The sequence below is a fragment of the Manis javanica genome, chromosome 4 (assembly GCF_040802235.1).
Source record: "Manis javanica isolate MJ-LG chromosome 4, MJ_LKY, whole genome shotgun sequence".
In the NCBI taxonomy this organism is placed as follows: domain Eukaryota; kingdom Metazoa; phylum Chordata; class Mammalia; order Pholidota; family Manidae; genus Manis; species Manis javanica.
In genome coordinates, this window is record NC_133159.1 from 101,397,257 (window position 1) to 101,414,600 (window position 17,344).

General features: G+C 42.0%; 1 long non-coding RNA gene across 2 annotated transcripts in view; it reads left to right on the forward strand.

Annotated features, from left to right (window-relative positions):
• Window positions 1–9,797: 9,797 nt before the first annotated feature.
• Window positions 9,798–17,344, forward strand: part of LOC140848956 (uncharacterized) — a 37,342-nt gene continuing 29,795 nt past the window's right edge. For both annotated transcript variants that reach the window (XR_012130294.1, XR_012130293.1), the window contains exon 1: window positions 9,798–10,268. This is a non-coding gene — a long non-coding RNA (uncharacterized lncRNA). The remainder of the gene's footprint in view (window positions 10,269–17,344) is intronic.

Below are 17,344 nucleotides of genomic sequence, written 5' to 3' on the forward strand. Positions count from 1 at the left end.
TTCACTGGGTATCTTGTGCATAGCTGGAGTCAATGAATCTGAGGCTGAAGTCATCTGAAGGATTTGACTAGCCCACATTGCTAGCTGCTGGCTAGGAGTTCATCTGGGTCCATGGTCTGGACTGCCTACATATGACCTCCCCAGGTTCATACAGGTGGTGACATCTTTCAAGATTAGCTACCATAGGATTCAATAAGCACTGAAGTAAGGCAAGAAGGGAGGGGAAGTGGAAACTTTAGAAAGAAGAAAATGAAGGAAAAGAGGGAAGAAGAAAGGAGGGAGAGAGGGAGAGCTGGAACTCAGTTTCCACTTTTAAGTATGATGGCCACGATAGCTCTGGAATAAAACCCATCCTTCTTCTGCCTGACTCCCCTTCCCCATCTCCCTGAAGCTGCACAATGATCTGGCTTATGAGCAGAAATTCGTCTAACACTGCATATTAGAACTGAAGTGCTTTTGGTAGAATCTCTTACAATTTATATCCCAAGTTCAAATTTGAGCCAAGGCCTATTTCCAAGGGAAGAACAACATAGCGCTTTATCTTGATGAAGCTTTTTCCCCTTGGTAATTTCAAAGCAGTTTTATAAACAAGCGCTATCATTGTACAAGACAGGAAACAGGAGGGAACTAGTAATATTGAGGTAACCAATAGCAAAAAACATTAAATCAATGTTATACTGAAATGATGAAATAATAATGTGGAATCAGAAGTAGGCTTGAACTGCATCAAATTAATTGAATATAATTTGAAAGAAATAGAATATAAAAATTTCCACATAAAAACTGAAACCAATGGAGATATAAAGAGTTAAGAAGTAGAAAAAGGTTTAGACCAAAATAGATGGAGCAAAATTTAAACAATTGTTGGGATATTAGGAATGGATGTACTTTTAAAACAGTTTTGGAATAGTTCAGTCATTTTCCAGAGCCTCAGATATTCTGTGCCAGTTGGGCAGTTTTTCCTAAACCAACCTGGCAGACAGTTGTCTAATAAGGGGGATTTGTGGACAAGTTCCCTGGCTAAATCCTGGAGAAGTAAATGAATTCGAGTTTCTGAAGCTCCAGTGTCTCAGTATAGGGGGATAGGTTTAGGGTTTCCTACAGAGAATGACAATGATGTAAATTGTGCTGTAACAGAATGTGGATTCCCTCAGCATGGGATTCTCCTCTATCTATATGCATCATAGACAAAGTAGCATCATATTTATTTCAATTCCTGGCTTCTCTGAACCACTTTTCCTTTTCAGCCTCCAAAATACCTCATTTTAGGAAAATTTGGATAACTTAAGAAAGTAATTTCTCATTTTTAGCTAGAATTAGGTTTGGCAGAAAGAGGTTGAACTCTACTTATCCCTCTCTCCCACCAGAAAACAAAGAAAAACAGTGCAGTAGCTTAAGCAACATAGACGTTTATTTCTCTTTCATAAACATAGATAAGAGTTCACAGATTGTAAAGTGCTCCACAGTATCAGATTTCTTTTCCTTGATTTTCTGCTTTGCTTAATCTCTAGTTCCCAAATCATTTCATGGTGCAAAAAGGCTGCTTTAGCTCCAGTCCTGGCATCCTCATTCTAGCCAGGAGAAAGAAGAAAAAGAAAGAGAAAGGAGCACCTCCTCCCTTTAATAACACTTGCTAGAAGCTGTTCACACTGCTACTTACAGCCAGTTGACCAGACCTTAGTCACATGACCTTAATTGACTAGAAGGGAGTCAGGAAGACTGGGAAGTAGGTTTTCCCAGAAGCACATGCCTGGCTAAATATTAAGGGTTCTAATACCACAGATCAAGGAAGACAAATGTTTTGGAATAATAAAGCAGTCTCTGCCACAGTTTACTCTGTGACCTCCCCAAAATATATGTGTACGCTTCTTCCCTACACACTCCCTCCCCAAATGAAGAAACACCAACATTTTATCAAGAGACTGTCTCCAGCTGAAAAATCAAGATTTCTAGGTAATGTGTCATCTCCCTGTTTGAGTCCAGATGTAATGTTACATGATCTTGCAAACCACAAACTAAAAGACTAGTTATCTGACCCCTACCACACTATATACACAGTGATGGACTAAGACAGGAAATGTACAATTAAAACTACCATCCAGAAAATGGGAAACCCTCAAAAGTTACAGTCTACAGAAATGATCAAATTCTGCTGAGCAAAAACAGAGGACACTATCTTCTCAATCAGAAAAGGTCAGCTGACTGTCCTCTGGGAGGTAACTTCTGTGTGCATTATCCTCCATGGGCCAAAGCGGAGGCAGGATACAGCAAGTATAGACCTTTGTGGGGTACACAGCCTTCATAGCCTGTTTCTTGTTGATGGAGATTTGGAGGAGCAAGGTTGCTTTAGACAGCTACGAGTCACAGGCTTTTACAGGTGAGGTTTATGGTTTCTTTGGCAATGAAATTCCCTCAGAATCTCAGTAGGCATCTCTTCTATTTGCTTCCACTAGTTCCATCAATGAGTAACAACAGCCAAAGATCTTGTCTAAAAATAGTTTTTAAACTTGTAGATTCTACTTATTGACCTTTGTCCTTTACCCACTGCTCCCCTAATTTTAATGACAGTTAGGTGAAGTTATTTGAAACAATGAATTTTGGAAGGAAAGCAACACCTTTGATCGGATAACGACAGCTAAACTGTCACCCATTGTCGAGCAGAGGGCTTTTAATGGCACTTATTTAAAAGGAACGTACAATAGTTTTAGAGGCACTGCCTATGAATGTATCTTTTGAGGGGTCAGAACCTTTATCTCTTTTACTTCTAAGTTCTCAAACCACAATTGAGATGGCAAGCCCAGAGCAGAAAGTACATTCCTTACTACTTTTCCTAGCATCTTAAAATTGGGTAGGTTTAGCTTTAGTTTCCTACTCTTGTTTTTGCTCAAGGATTTCAGGATTTTGTAATAATACCCACTCCCTCTCAAATCCTGGTACCTCAAATTTTTCTTTTTGCTAAGATAGGCAGAATTGCTACCAAAAGTAGACCTAAGAATTTAGTCAGTAACACAAAAGATATGAATTTTCCTTTCATGTAACTGTGTAGGATAGGAGCTCCAGATATTCAGTGTCCCAGACCACTAGAGGCTCTCCTCATAAACAAAGCAGCCATAGTAGTGAATAAGCTGACTAAAGGCCTCCTATCCTAGAGCTTTGCCTGTGAAGAGATATTGGTGGAGCCTACCTGCAGTCTATACAGCAGGAAAATAAATTTTGCTCAGAGTTTTCAACTAATACAGTTTCATGTGTGTGACAATAAGGCATCTATGTCATGTGTCCATATTCTCACTGAGAGTTTAGTTTCCCTCAATCCCACCTTCTGAAACCACAGCCCCCAGAGAGCTACTGTGAGCTTTGTACTAACCCAGGTTCAAATATCCCCTACTCCCATTATTTACTACCTTTGTGACTTTGGACAAATTACTCAACCTTTCTGAACCTCAATTTTCTTAACTGTACAATACAGATAAAAATGAAAGTACCTAGTATGCAGATATGAATACATATAATAGATATAATGTTTGGCATTTAGTAAGTGCTTAATAAATGGTAGCTATACTTATTAAGGAGCATGTGGTTAAAATGTTAGAAGTTGGGTCTTAATTGGGACAGATCTGTGGTTGGATCCTCATTCTGCCCCTTGCAAGTTGTGTCACCGTGGGCAAACGCTCTCCTTGTCAGTTTCTTCAGTAAAATGGGGATCATTATACCTATATCAAAAGAGCAATTAGCAGGTAGCATAGCAATTAGCACATAACAACCATTCAATATAAGGTTATCATTTTTGTTTTTATTTTTTATTTCTCAGCAATGTATGTTCAACTAAGTTTAGAAAATACAAAAGTTAGGAAGAAAGAAAATAAAAATCAGCTGGCTGGGGATATTGCACTCCCTTACTTCAAGCTATACTACAAACCTATGGTAATCAAAACAGTAAGGTACTGGTGCAAGAAAAGATCCTGAGATAAATGAAACAGTAAAGAGGGCACAGATATAAACCCACACATACACGGTCAATTAATATATGATAAAAGAGCCATGAATACACAATGGGGAAAGACAGCCTCCTCAATGACTGGTGTTGGGAAAACTGGACAACTACAGGCAAGAGAATGAAACTGCATTGTCTAACCCCATACACAAAAGTAAACTCAAAGTGGATCAAAGACTTGAATGAAAGTCATGAAACCATAAAACTCTTAGAAGAAAACATAGGCAAAAATCTCTTGAACATAAGCATGAGCAATTTTTCCTGAACACATCTCCTTGGGCAAGGAAAACAAAATAAAATTGAACAAGTGGGACTATATCAAACTAACAAGCTTCTGCACAACAACACCATCAACAGAACAAAAAGGCAACTTACAGCATGGGAGAATATATTTGTAAATGACTAATCAGATATGGGGTTAACGTCCAAAATGTATAAAGAATGCATACACCTCAACATCATAAAACAAATAACCTAATTAAAAATGGGCAAAGGACCTGAAAAGACATTTACCCAAAGAAGAAATTCAGATGGCCAACAGTCACATGAAAAGATGCTCCATGTCTCTAATCATCATGGAAATGCAAATCAAAACTACAATGAGATACCACTTCACATCAGTCAGAATGGCCACTATTCCAAAAGACAAGAAATAACCAATGTTGGTGAGGATGTGGAGAAATGGGAACCCTCCTACATTGTTGGTGGGAATGAAATTGGTACAACCTCTGTGGAAAGCAGTAGGGAGATTTCTCAAAAAACTAAAAATATAAATATGATTTGACTCAGTAATTCCACTTCTAGGAATTTCCCCGAAGAAAGCAAAATCCCTGAGTTGAAAAGATAATACAGTCCCTATGTTTATTGCTGCATTATTTACAATAGCCAAGATATGGAAGCACCCTAAGTGTTCATCAATAGATGACTGGGTAAAGAAGAGGTGGTACATATACACAATGGAATATTATTCAGCCATAAAAAATGAATACTGCCATTTGCAACAACATGGATTCATCTAGAGGATATTATGCTCAGTGAAATAAGCCAGACAGAGAAAGACAAAAACCACATGATTTCACTTATTTGTGGAATATAAAAACAAAGCAAAACAAAATGAACAGGACAACAGCACACTCATAGACACCGAGATGTGACTGGTGGTTACCATAGTGGGTAGGCGGGGAGGGCAAGGGAGATAAAAGTGCACAAAATTCTCTGTCATAATATTTTGGTCATGGGACAGTAGTATAGCATGAAGAATGTAACCAATGATTCTGTAAAATCTTCCTATGCTGACAGATAGTAACTGCACTAGTGGGAGTGAGGATTTAATAATACGGGTAACTTGAACCACTGTGTTGTGTATTTGAAACCAATGTAAGACTGTGTATCAACGATACTTCAATAAAATAAAATAAAAATCCACTGAACTCCTATAACCCAGGATGACACTATCAGTCTTTCTCGATGATTTCATTAGTCATTACAATCCTATTGGCCTACTATTTTTAAGGTTGTGGACACAGGGTACCCTTTGATTCTATATACAGGCAATTTCCCACTCTATGAAAGGGGAAGCTAAAGTCTCTACCAGGGGGAAAATAACAACCCCATTAGAAACAAAAGGGCCCTCTTAATATATACCAAGTTTCAAGGGAAGTGGGGGTAACCCTTACTGAATTTGGAGGCACTGGGACAATCCAGGGGCGTGGGTGAGTCTGGGCTTCTGTAAGATGCTGGGCCAATTCACAGTCTTGCCTCAGGCTAGTTCGGCTGGGAAACACCCTGTGCTCCTTACCGTCAATAGGGTATTTTAGTCCCAGAGGGGTTGTGAGATTTTTGCAAAGAGGGCAAAGCAAGAAACACAGACAGAAACACTTAAAATTGCAACTTGGCACAGGCAGAAATAAAACCCAAACTCTGGGTTCACATTTTCTGATATACTTAGTTGAATAGGAACTAAGATCAAACATTTAAATTGGACAGCAAGCAGTCAGGATTTATTTCTTCCCCAATGGGCTGTGTCGAACTGGAACTCGAGGACTATTTTTCTAATAGTCAGTGATAATTTGGTAGCAGAATAACAGACTAGTGTGTCACTTTTAATTTCTATACCTCCCTTTACCATTACCACTGCCTAGACATTTTGCATTAGTCTTTAAAATGTAAATGTACCTGCAGCTATTCTTTCTGCCTATTCTAATGCCTGTCGAACAGAAGATGAAACAAAGCTGAGGCAAGCCAAGTCTGAAATCTTTGTCAGTAAAGTCTTCCGTGGAACCTTGCACTACTCAAGCGAGACAGATCTGAGCTCTTGATACGGTTAGAAAATGTGACCTACTTTCAAACCCAGCAGTGTGTGTGTGATGAAATGAAAGTGAATTGTTTTGCTGAAATCTGACACTAAAAATAGGGCACCGGATCCTTCCCCTGCTGGAAAAAAAAAAAAAGACATTAAAATGAGTGTGTGTCTGTATGTCTGGGAATATGTTTCCATAGCAACCATTGTCCCACCTCCCCTATCAACAGCATTACCCCTCTCTACAGAAAGAGGTCATACGAACGCCTTTCCCAGCACCCCTCCCAATCCCTTACTCCATGAAATCTAATTAAAGAGTGAAATGAATTTTAGTGATGGTTCTGGAGGCTGGGAGAAGCCCAGGGTTGGGGTCGGGGGCGCCCTCTGAGGAAGATCACTGCGGGGAGGACAGGGAGACCTGCCCTTCCCCACTGGAGTAGCAGCATGCAGCTCTGTTCTCATTTTTAAAAGGAGCCAGAGCTCCCATGCTGAGGAGCTGCCAGGGAGTGATAAACCTGCCCTGCAATGATGTTATTACTTTAATGGATACAGGACTGGTTGAGCACTTTATTTCCACCACGGCTTTTTACGTGTATCTTCTTCCCTTTACACAACATCCAGTTTTCCTCAGACACCCCCACCCCTTTCTTAAGGAACATTGTCCCCGTTTCTAATCCCTTTTGGGTGAGGGGGAAATAAAGCATTACTTGAGATAACAGTCTGTCTCTAGAATGAGGTGTGTGAGACAGCCACACTTGTGAACAATCTTCCTCCCAGCATCAAGCACCCTTTTTCATATAGATTAGAAGCCAGAAAAGAATAGGGGGGATGGAGTGATAGGGGTTGAGGAAGACACTCTGGGGAGGTTGAGGCTGATCTGTGCAAACAAGCATCAGGTTTCTTTTTGCATCTGCTGGGGACCTCGCTCCCTCCCTCCAGCAGCTGCCTTCCCTCTCTCCTCCTCCCCACCCCTTTAGTGTCCAGTCAGCAGCCGCCTCAGGAAACCCCTCTCCTTCCATTCTGGCCATCCCTGCCCTTGGCTGTCTAGGCATCAGTTCCTCATTCCTGCATCCAAATGTTTGCTCCAGGTTGGCTGTCAGTCTGGCTCTGTGTTACATTATGTCCCAGTCAAAGCAGAATTGTCCTCACATGAGGATATAGTCAGGTCTGGGCTTGTCCCATTGGTAAGCGGGAGGCAGGTGGCAGGAAGGCCTGTGCGGTCTCCTGGGAAAGAGGGACTGTCAGTCACGCACAATCCTCACACCATGCACGAACTCAGTGGCAGAAACAGGTGGTGTGAACAGCCACACAGTCTTGGTCCCTCAGACTTGCCTCTGTAATGGACTATGTGTGCGTGGGCTGCACACATGTGAAAAGTGAAGGCTGTGCTTTCACCAGGGCGGGGTGGCAGGGCACAGAGCAGACCGACATTGGGCAGCCAGTGTGCGACGCTGGGTGTCTGCAGGTGACAGCACCAGCTGTGGTATCGGCAGTAGCCACCACCTCAACTGCCAGCCCTGCGGCTTCAGCAGCAAGCGCCTCCCTGCCCTTAGAAGGGACAACCAGCTTTTCCACGCTGGGCCTCCAGCTAGCACAGCGGGGCTTCCCTCTTGCCAGTGGTCGATGAAGCAAGGACCCTTCTCTTGCCAAATACCCTGGAAGCCTCCTGGAAAAAATCAAGGAAGACCTACAATAATAAGCAATGGTCAAGCCAGGGAAATTCTTACAACTTCAGTTTTTCGTCCAGGCTGATGTGGCTTAGGGCACAAGGTTGATCCACACATACTCACAAAAACTAGTATTTACTGCATGCTCACTCTGGGCCTGGTGTTTTTCTGAGCATTAAACGTATATGAACTCAAGCTTACAATTGCCTATGAAATAGACACCATCTTTATCTCCATTTGACAGGTGAGATAAGAATATGCTCAAGGTCATATAGCTAGAAAGCCGCAGAGTCAGGGCCATAGTTAGAAGGCAGAAGCGGGGGCCCACACCCCAGGCTCTCAGAGTGGTGTCTGCATTCACTGAAAACAAATCCCCAGTCTTCAGCAGATCATCTCCATTTTTTTCAAGGCACTTAGTAATTTTTGAACACAATATCATTATTTAAATAACATTATTAAAAGGATGTCTAAAGGAGAAAAAAAAAAGTCACTGCTAAACTCACCACCCCGGTGCAATCAATTTCCCATATGCATGCCCATGCACTCACATATGTCACATACTGAACATTCTGTATTCTGGATTCTTTTTTTGTTTTTTTTTAGTGTAACATTTTAAGGATATTTTCATAAGTTATTTTCTTATTTTCAATGCTGTACAGCATTCCTTCAAGTTGATGTGCCATCATTTGACTCAGCCAGTCCCCTTGTTTGGACATTTAGATTGTTTCCAATTTGTCACCATTTCAAAAGGCAAAACAAAACTAAATCACCTTTGCTCCTCTTTTTTCCTTTCATTGACTGCTTGTGCTGCATACTGACAGAAGATAGCCCCTTAACCTGTGCTACTGGAGCCATTTTGATAACCTTTGGCCTAAACTCAAGATTTGCTCAAAGGTGAGAAATGTGTGGGTGGCTGCAAGGATTTCATTAGGTGCCCTTTCTTACTAAAGAACCCGGAAGGAATGGAAGAGTGAATGGAATTACCCTCAAAATATTGCAGCCAATAGGCTGGAAGTGGTGTATGTAACCAAATCAAAGTTGAGCAGCCAACTTGTAGAAACTACATTTTTAATGTGGTAAATGATTGCTCACCAGTCAGAGCTCAAAGGCCAGGGCTTCATAAACCAATAGGACACAGGCATGTGATTCAAATGCTCTCCCAAGCAGAGGAACTGTCACTGTCCACTTGCCAAGGGCCACGAATGCTGTGTGTGAATATGCAAGAAATGGGAATTGTTTCTCCTCCCCTAACCTCTGCTATTTCATTTTCCTAGACTTGGACAGAGATTTTTCAGTCTGAATCATCACTGACTGCACTCCCAACTCCATCTGGGCCCAGCCCCTCCAGACTGGTGGAAAAACCTTGGAAGAATCTAGTGTATTCTTAGATCAGATGGAATTCAGCTTCAACCTTGGTAAAAATGATCCATCACCCTGTATTGGAAAAGCTCAATCCTGAGTACTCAGTCAGTCCAGAGAGGAAAAGAGGCCCTACAGCAAGGCAAATTTAACGAGGCTCTCAGGAGCTGGTGCTGCTCTTGCAAGACCCCAAGACAGATGCCTCCTTAGGCTTTGTGCCCTGGGCACCTCACTCGCCTCACCCTAGTCCTGGCCCTGCCCTACAGTCACAGCAAGCTTCTGATTTGATCATTGTCACCCTTCTCAAGGCCACCTCCCCATTAGACCCTGAGTAACTAGTTAAACCTGGGTTCCCAACACTGGCAGGACTGAAAAAAAAGGCCACACCCATTGAAACGTAGCAATAATGGGAGGAGATAGACTGACAGCCTTGCCAAGACCAGTTGGAAAGTATGAGGTCATGTACTCCAACCAACTGGCAGCCTGGGTTTATTGACGAATGAAAGGACCAGACAACCCAAAGCATGCCTTCAGTTCGCACCAGTGCTTCTGTTTTTAAGCTTGCTGAGAGAATTAACATTCAAGAGCTGTGCATATTCAGGCTGCCGACTGCATATTACACAATATCAGACATTCTCCTACGCAGAGCAGCACTGTGGGCCCACCCGGTGATTCAGGAGGTTCCAACACAAGCCGCCAGAGAAAGGGGCCTATCAAGGTTTGGGTGATGAGAGAAATGGTAGCACATGGTAACAGAGGAAGACAGACTGGATATTCTTTTCAGGCTGGATCAAGAAAAAGCTTTGACAGAGTGAGACATGATTTTCCTTTATTTGAAGTGTTGCTGGTCTACAGATCTCCGAGCAATTTGTTCAGTGTATGGAACAATGCAACAAGTATTTCCACCCTGAACAGCTGGGAAAGGAGATGTGAAAATCAAGGAGGGAGCCAGGTGAGTTCACTCTTGAATAATAGATTCTCTTGGTAACAAAACCCAGAGAGTGCTGGGGCCGGCCCAACTCAAGAGATAATGAGCACCTCTTTCTTGAGTCTCCACCAGCTTAGATTTCTTCATATGCCACTTTGACCAATCCTCTCCCAGGAGCAAGACCCTTCAAAGCATTCCCATCATCTGAGCCAGTTGTCTCTAACGTGAGACGTGTGTGTACTGATCTATGAATACAGAAAAATATATTGGAGTTATCTTTAATAATTATTTGGCCTCTGCCTCGATTTCTATTATTGGGTGGATTTTATGATGTACACCGTATATTAGCAGAGCCATGATGAGCATTCATTTCAACAACAGGTGCTCAAAGTGCCATACTAATGGGTTGCATGATTAAAAATGTTTGGAAGTGACTGGCCTTAGAAGATGAAACTCTTTAGCCTGAGGGTTTAGTTCAAGGTCCTCAGTAACTTACCTACTTGACCTCCTGTCCCACAATTTCACTTCTCAGACCATCCACTGCAAGAAAATGGATCTGGTTTTCTAGCGCTCCCTGGTTTTTTGTTTTAACACTGTCTTACTTCTGTGTCTTGGCTGGTGGAATATTAGCAAAAAAGGTCATGTTTCCTGGATATACTGAAACTCCAACCACTTTACCAGCAGAAATTCCAGTCCTTCCCGGGATACCCTTTCCTAAATAAGCTCTTTAAGGGTAGCTAACATGTTTTTAATTCTCAATGAAACACAGAGCCTACTACTATCTGCTGGGGAGAGGTGGTGACCCATTTGTGATAACTCTCATGGACAAATACTTCATTTCTGCCTCTCACACTCGCAGCTGCCCTTATTGCTAGGTAGACTAAGGACCATCAACATTGTAGGTATTATTACAATTTGTGTGCCCAGCCACACCAATTTTAGGGATAAGACCTTGCTTAATAAACACTTGTTTAACAAATGGTTGCAAATAAATATTAGCCCTAAAACATTAAAGAAAGGCTATATAATGTTTAGCACCATCACTTTAAGAAAACAGAGAGACTGTGTAATACATTTTTAAAAGAGTTCCATTAAAACATATTCAAATAAAATCTTGGAACTTAATGGAATAAGCTTCAGTTATCTGGAAAAATAATTTGCTTGCTATGCTTTAACAGGAGATATTAAATACATGAGAATGGTGTTCTTTATTTTTTTCATTAGCTTCTCAAATAGATAAGCTCTTGGGAGGATGGGGATGGGAAGAAGAGACCGTGTAACTTCCACAGTGCCAGGGATGGAGCATTGAATACTTAGTTGCACAATAAATATTTGATAACAAACTTACAGAAATTTAGAACTGAAGGGAGCTTGATGACAGAAGATTGTTTAATTGAAGACTGAACCATTTAGGACCCTGGAGAGTAGACGACAAAGGAGCTGTCACTGGCCAGGAGAAGAAGGGAATACCTCTGCTGCTCCAAGGATCTGGCCCCAGGTGTCTGTACTGAATGGCTGGCTTTCCAGGAACCCCAGCAGTCCCTGCCAAGACTGCATTTTCTGGTTTAACTGCTAAGGCTTTCTGTATGGAACAAGGAAATATCTGCAATAGTTTTTGTCCAAATGTGATTAGCACAGCATTCTGTAGTATTCCCTCCCAAGGAAAGTCTACCCTACTTAGGCTGGGAAAACACCCAAATTTCCATTGTGATAGGATGTACAGGTTGAGGTTAACAGTAATTTCTAACACAACTGAGGCCGCTTTAATTTCCCATGGAAGGGTTCCTACCACCCCAGACTCCACCTTGGTTTGCAGGACCAGGACCTCTTACAGCACATGCCGTAACCTGGACAGTCTCCGTACGTTGCCTACTACCAAAACCTAGGACTATGATGTAATGGCAGCAACCTTCAGAATGCTTACTGAGTCTCCCCGCTGCCTGGGAAAGCCCTCTTCTAGACAGAATATGACATGCTGGTCTGGGAGACGCTGGGTTAAGTTTTTCCTGCCCCCACCCGGGGTAATACGGAGGTAGGTATATCCTCTCATAGACTATGCCTATTGTTTCTGACCTTCCTTAGGTTCTCTCCCCATGGCAGGTCCTCCACTGACAGTCTAGTCTTATGAAGTCTAGGGCAGGTGATTTCAAACACACATCAAATTTTAGTATGAAAAAATGTGGGATCCAAAGAACACGATTCCAGGAGTGCCGTTCACACACAGGTGCTCTGCCACCAACCTAGAGTGGGTTGTCTCACATTGTCTCTTAGCTTTCTTAGCATAAATGTAAGATGTCTTACATTGGATTCTTAGGTGTCTCTTTAATCTCATTTTCCAGGCCCTTCTCCCAGGCTCTGACCTTGGGAGTTGACTTCCATCTAGTTAATAATATACCTTGCTTTCACTTAGATTAACAAAACACTTTCAAGTACTTTATATGACACACAATTCTTATACTTGTGAAGGGGTTAGGCAGATAATATTGCCATTTTACAAATGAGGAAACTGAGGCTCAAAGAGGTCACTGACTTGCCAATGGTCACCCAACTAGGAAAAAGCAGAGATCCTGAAGCCTTGTTTATTGCTTATTCTATCAGAAAAAAAAGGAGCTTTAGGGTATAAACAGGATTACGCTGGCTCTCTAGTCAGCCTCAAAGTCTCTCCTACTTCTCTTTGGGCTCCCAGGAAGACTCATGTGTGCTCATGAACAAGCCTTTTCAGCTGCCACATGACATCCTCTGTTCTTCCCCTTTCCTTTTCTTGTCCCCATGGGTCGGCTGAGGCTCTGCTACTGGTGCCTGCTGTGAACAACACTGGAGCTGTTACTCAGCTTCAGCGCTGCCGTTCTGGGTCCAGTCCACCATTCTATAGTTAAAAGAGGAAGGGGAGGAAGCCAGGAAACATCCCAACAAGCCCCTATTGATGTCCCAGGGCAAGTAGAGGCACCACTAGGGAATGGCAGTTACTGAGACAGGACTATGGGTCTGACCTTTTGGGATGACTCTCTCCGATAGTCTCTTCTTTCACAATTCCTTGGCCCTTCATGCAAATAGTCTCCGGGCAGCCTGTGTCTAATTCTCATATGATGAGATGCATCTGAATTTTAGTCAAAGCTGGATTAAGAGGATCAAGCCAAGCAACTGTTCAGGGTACCAGAACACCACTGTTATAAATGGGAATGACTGCCACTTAATTCAGATTTCCCCCCAAAGTCATGTGAATCTTGGTCTCTCTCCTAAAAACACACGGCACCATTGAGTGATGACTTTAAGAACACTCTGCCAGATTGATGGATCTCTGTGGTTTATATTCAGATATGCCACATACATATGCTTGATGCAACCAGACCTGAAGACAGAAGTCACAATTAGATGATTGTGAGCCTGTATAAGGGCAACATAGATCCACTTACTGAGATCAAGTAATTTAATTCTTTTTATTTAAATGTTGAACTTTTTCATAGTTCTATCATGGAGCTGTCTTGCTTAGAAAATTGTAAAAGGAAACTGAAGCAAAAAAAAGAGCATCAGAAGAAAGGAAAATATTTTGCTAAGTTTTTTGGTTACCCAGAGTCTGTTTTGGCCAGTGGGTATAAATTAACAAGAGAATCTGTTTCTATATGCAATTTTTATTATTTGTTGATTAGTTGATTCCTGGAGTCACTAAATAATGTTAAGTAAATATTTCAAAATATCAGTTTGAAGGGACACCAACTCATTAGCCTGCCAGGGACTCACAGTTTTGGTCTAGCCCTGATCCTATAGAGCAAATCAGCTCAGGCTTCTCCATCCTCCCTTGGCCTTTCATTTGCTCTCATGGGAAATGAAGGAATTAAAGTAGAAGCTTAAGAAATGTCTGTTAATTAAGTACCTTTAAAAAGCATATGAATCTTTGAAGTTCTTCGTTGGGAGAAGCAGGCAGTCAGCTGGAATGCAGAAATCTTACTATGCTAGGGAGTTTGCCATACCAGTTTTGTTGTAATAATAAGATTAGATTTGAGAGAGTGGCAGCTATTTCACTGCAGTGAATGGAGCCCCACCAGGCATGCTGGGATCCTCTCTATTGCAGGTCATTTTCCTCTACTTCTTACATAGGCTCACCCATTGGGCCTTACCACCATTTTGGAGGGAAATTGTGGGTAAGACTAGAGCCAGATGGAATGCTTCTGGAGGCTGCCAGTTTGGGGCTCCTTTTGGGGGTGGTCAGTCCCCATAAAAAGAGTGTGTGTGAGCTCACACACCCAAACCCATGCTCACCATGCACCTGTATTAGCCTCCAACCCAGGGCTTCTCGAATTGGAATGTGCATACAGATCACCTAGTGATCTTATTAAAATGCAGATTCTGATTAAATAGGTCTGGGGTGGCATCTGAGAGTCTGCACTGCTAATAAGCTTTCAAGTGATGTTAATGCTGCTGGTCCTCCACCAGACTTTGAGTGGCGTGGCTCTATCCCATGTCCTCCATCCGACACAGGAACGTGACATCCATGGCTTTAGGGTCTAGGAATAGGGATTTTGCTAGGGAGATCCGAATCTAGAAGAGGAGATAAGGATATAGGCCAGCTCTTACATTATAATGGTGCAAGTGTTAATAAGGTGTGTGTAGATGTATGTAAGTACAGGGAAGAAAAACTAAGAAGAGAGAGAGAGAGGAAGGAAGAGAGGGAGGCAGGGAGAGAGGGAGTTAAAAAGAAAGGTGGGTCTGTTGGAAATAGATGGATTTCTATCTATGAATTCTCTTGACAGGGTCTAGGAAGGAAATGAAGCTAGTTTGGTGAGACTGTATTGCCTCCTTGGAAGGTGACCTCCCTGGAGACAATCATAATTTTTACTCAATTCTGTATTCTGCCTAGTACAATACTAGCATATAAGTTTTCCATAAATGCTTGTTGACTGGATAAATTACTTAGTTACTTAATACATTTCACTTAATTTTTGTATCTAGTAAAATACAAATAACATAAACTTGCCATTTACCTATTAACTCAACAGCATTAAGTACCTTGATACTGTTGTGCAGCCAACACTAGTGTCCATCTCCAGAACTTTTCCATCAGCCCAAACTGACCCTCCTTACTTGTTAACAGTAACTCTGCATTCCCCACTTCATCTAGCCCCTGGTAAACACCGTTCTACTCTCTGTCTCTATCAGTTTAATATGCTAGGTGTAAGATACATCCTAGCCAAAATAAGCAGGCGATGAGAGGCAACACGTGGCCAGGCAGTTTATTTGAGCGCAATTCCCAGGCCCAGGTGAGGTTCCCTGGTCTGGCTATCACAGGCCGGGGAAGTTGCGCCCAGGAGGGGAGGCGGGGAGTTTTTAAGAGAACAGGGAAGGGAGGGGGAAGTGGGCCACCTTAGGGGTAGGTGGGGAATTTTTATTGGCTCAGGGTCAGGTGATGGATAGTCAGAGGTCTCCTCCTTCCAGATGGAGGGGGTCTACTTCCCGGGTTTGTCGGCACTTCATGGGACTAGAATCCCGGAAGAGCTGTCCATTCCTTCCTTATATGGCACAAAGCTGTTTGGTGCTGTCTTTGTTCCCTTTGCACTGTCCTCACTTTCCTCCCTCTAGTGCCTCCAGCCTTATATTCCAGCCTTTTGGTCATAATGGGTGATGACGACTCGATCTGGCTACTTCCGGCTGACAAGGGGCCTCGTGGTGGGGGGGTTTCTTAGCATGTAGTTACATTGCTCTGACTGCAAATATCCTGCCTTGCTTTCTCCAGAGGCTCTCACCTTATTCTGTCTAAGCCTATGGTCTCTGTCTCATTCTCCCCTCTACAGACAGAAACCCTAGCTGCTGCTAGAGAAAAGGGGGCGATGGCTGCTCTGGCTGCTTCATGCTGAGAGGGGGCTCAGTAAAGGGTGCAGCTAGGTTTCCATCACTGATCGGTTGAGAGGGCCTCGAAAGGTTGGCGTTTGTATTCTGGGTTTCATTTTTATTACTATTTGCAGTTTTGTGGCTTCTAGGCAAGATAGAACAAATTGTGTTATTAGGATAAGTAGCAACATCTGGAGTTGGATTTTCTATTCTGGAAGGACAAACTTGATGAGATTAAGAATGCATGGCTGAATATGAGAACTAGAAATATGAAGAGTCTAATTGAGAATCATAGCCAGGTATCATGGGGAAACTAGAATTCTGGATCGAGTTTACATCTCAATGACTAGTATTAGGATTTAGTATAGATAAGACTGCATTATTGAAACAATACTTTTCTCTAAAATCACCCTCATTTTTATTAGAAGTAGCCAGATTAAGAAAATAATGAACAGTTGGCTTGATTATTTGCATAAGTGCAGCAAGAAGAGTAATTGATTACATGGGATCTTTTAAATGTGCTTTGCTGGAACTTTTTGTAAGGAAATTTCAGATTGAACCTTTTTAAAGGCCTCTTGAGGCCAGACAGCCAAGCCAGACTTGCCATCAGGTTGTGCCTGCAGTACCTGTACATTTGGGTGAATTCTTCTCTTCTTGAGGTTCCCAAGACATTCCTGAGGTTCCTACACCTGCCAGGAATTGACTTTCCTTACTCACCTGGTAAGGCTGCTGGGAACTCTGTAAGCAAGGTACCAGGCCAGTTCTTCTAAGGGGCTTTGTTGGCTTTATAAAGTCAATCTTAGTTCCTTAAAGCAGTCTGTTCATATCTGAGTTTACACACGTGTCTCTCAGGTATGACATTCCAGTCAAAGCCTTGGTAATATAACCAGTGTTTTTAATTGGTCCTCTTACAAGGAAAGCAGATTCTTATTGAACTTGTGCAAATAAACATACTTCCATGAAATATAAAAATAGTCACTGAGAGTTTTTAAATTATGGAGGGATCAGGTAGAGAGAAAGATAAAGTTTCAATTCTGCTTATAAAGGCAGTCATTTACTAAACTGTTGTCAGTTTAAGAGAAAAAGCTTAAAACACTTTATCAACAACATTTGAAACAAAAAGCCACAAAATCATCTTCCTTAGTTTACTTAATCCTATGTAACTAATACCTGTTCTGCTGAAATCTAGTTTTTTACTAGTTTAGGAGTACTAAAACAGCGAGTATAGATGACAAAAGACTTACAAATGACAATGGTTAAAGATCTAATGAGAGCTT